Here is a 2,539-nt window from a genome sequence, read left to right on the forward strand (position 1 = left end):
GTTTATCAAGCTTCTAATCAAGTGCTTGTCAAAGAACACAAAATTTTTTATGCTGATGACAAAGATCAAGTAGAGATAAAATATAAAATAATGAAATGCTGCAACAGTCATATGACGAGAACAACATAAAGGAGTAGAGCTAAAGGACACAACTACAATTTCCAGTTCTTTCCAGTGCTACAATAGTGTTAAATATTCTGTGGGTGTCCAAAACCATTGTAAATTTTTATAGCATGAACTAAACTGAAAGACCCAAACCTGTTCTCTACTTGAGTGAAATCTGATGCAAACAGACTATATGCACTTAATCGGTCAGGGATGATCACANCTTATTTCCCTCTCTCCTTCTTCATACTTCTTCAATTCACCGCCGCCTTTGCATCTTCTTCCCACCTAATTCTTGAAATCTAATTTAGAAGAAGAGAAGAGATATGTGATTGTGGAGAAAGAAGAAGAAAAAAAAAAGAAACCCTAAAAAAAGAGTACCAAGAGAGATGGAGAGAGATGGGAACCTCCCAGACGCAAAGGAAGCATTCCATAGCATTGTCTTTGAAGATGATGGTGTTTACTTCTCTTCCGTAGCATTGTCTTTGTAGTTGCTGTTTTACACCATGCAACAACATACTTACAAAAACACCACTGGCTAATTGAATAAGAAATAGAATTCATGGTTTGGTGGTATGATCGTAAATCTGATGGGAAATTTAAGAGGGCATTAGTCAGCAAACATGTAGAAGAACTTGTTAGTGACACTTTATTTAAATGTATAAGATTTAATAGTTTGTAGCATAGGAGAAGTTTAGCTTAATGATTTCCTTTATTGCCTGTTGATGTTAGACAATGTGCATATGGCAATCAATGTCATAAAGGCAATTTAATTTGCACAGTCCAACAATTTAAATCACTTTCCTAACTCTTAAAATCCTCCCAATATTGGAGGGAAGACAAAAGTAACAAGCAGGAAAATTAGTTTGCTTATCATCCCCAAATTTTTAAACCAAATTAGGATAAAACAATTCCCTCCCTCCTCTCTGTTCCCTCCAACCAAACACACTAAGCAACAAACATCAGCTTATATGTACTAGAAATATTCCAATAGAAAGTTGAAAACTACAAGCAACTGAATAAAATATTAGGGACCAGAACATGACATCCTCAAATCCTGAATAAACTTGAAGAGCGGAAAACAGAACCTACGATTCCATGCTCCGTGGAAAAACTTAAAGGAAAACATCAACACTCAAAACAAGAAGTTGATAAATTCCTAATAGTAAGCAAAAGATAAAGTAGAAACACCCGTCTCCAAAACACAAGAGCATACATTAAAAATCAAGAAACATCAACAACAAAAATTGCATGAGAGCTACGTCTTACCCCAAACTTCAAGAAGTAAAGCTTCTGCCATTGTGAACATACTTAGGATTAAACCAAATTAACGAACAATATGTAATATGAATTTCTCGTTAGTCTTTCATTTATCTAGAGAAAGAGAACAACCAAACAGACACACAAACATAAACACACACACAATCTTACTCACACATAGACACAAACAAACAAACACAACCAAACAGACACGCATAAACAAAGAAACACACACACATGAACACACACACACACAAACAGACACGCACACACACATATTAAGATAAACACACACACACACAATTATGATCCACACAAGAACACACATAAACACAAACACGCACACGCATTCACACACACACAAGTTACACAAGCACACACACGCACATAAGTTACACAAGCATACACACACCCACACAAAAAAAGACATACTCACAGACACAAAGATACCAACTACGAGTCTCACCCAATTAAAGTTCGTTTGTTATATAAATATTAATGTGTCAAGGATGATAGATTGACAGGGAATACCAAATATAATTACATGAACCAAGCAATTAAACGACAATACAAATTCATCCATCTAGACACTCGAAAGTTGATATTTTTATGTAACAAGAGTTTCTCTTTAATCTATATTAAATTAATATTAAACCAAATTAACGAACAATATGGAATATGAATTTCTCTTTAGTCTTCCATTTATCTAGAGAAAGAGAGCAACCAAACAGACACACAAACAAAAACACACACACAATCTTACTAACACATAGACACAAACAAACAAACACAACCAAACAGACACGCACAAGAAAGGAAACACACACACACACCCGAACAGGCACACACACAAACAGACACGCACGCACACATAAGTTACACACACACAATTATTATCTACATATGAACACACACACACACAAACACACACACACACATTCAGACACATGCATTAGCACACACATAAGTTACACAAGCACACACATGCACATAAGTTACACAAGCACACACACACCCACACACAAAAACACATACTCACAAACACAAAGATACCAACTACGACTCTCACCCAGTTAAAGTTCGTTTCTTATATAATTGTTAATGTGTCAAAGATGATAAATTGATAGGGAATAACTAAAAAGAATACCACGAAGAACTACAAGGGAGACCTTAT

The 2,539-nt window shown here is 35.3% G+C and overlaps 1 long non-coding RNA gene across 1 annotated transcript; it reads right to left on the bottom strand.

The window, feature by feature from the left end:
• Window positions 1-239: 239 nt before the first annotated feature.
• LOC111241067 lies at window positions 240-669 on the bottom strand. Its single transcript, XR_002666791.1, has 2 exons — window positions 513-669; window positions 240-407 (listed from the first exon to the last, which is right to left on the bottom strand). It is a non-coding gene; the product is annotated as an uncharacterized LOC111241067 (long non-coding RNA).
• Window positions 670-2,539: the final 1,870 nt, after the last annotated feature.

Source organism: Vigna radiata, unplaced genomic scaffold (assembly GCF_000741045.1).
Source record: "Vigna radiata var. radiata cultivar VC1973A unplaced genomic scaffold, Vradiata_ver6 scaffold_131, whole genome shotgun sequence".
NCBI classification, from domain to species: domain Eukaryota; kingdom Viridiplantae; phylum Streptophyta; class Magnoliopsida; order Fabales; family Fabaceae; genus Vigna; species Vigna radiata.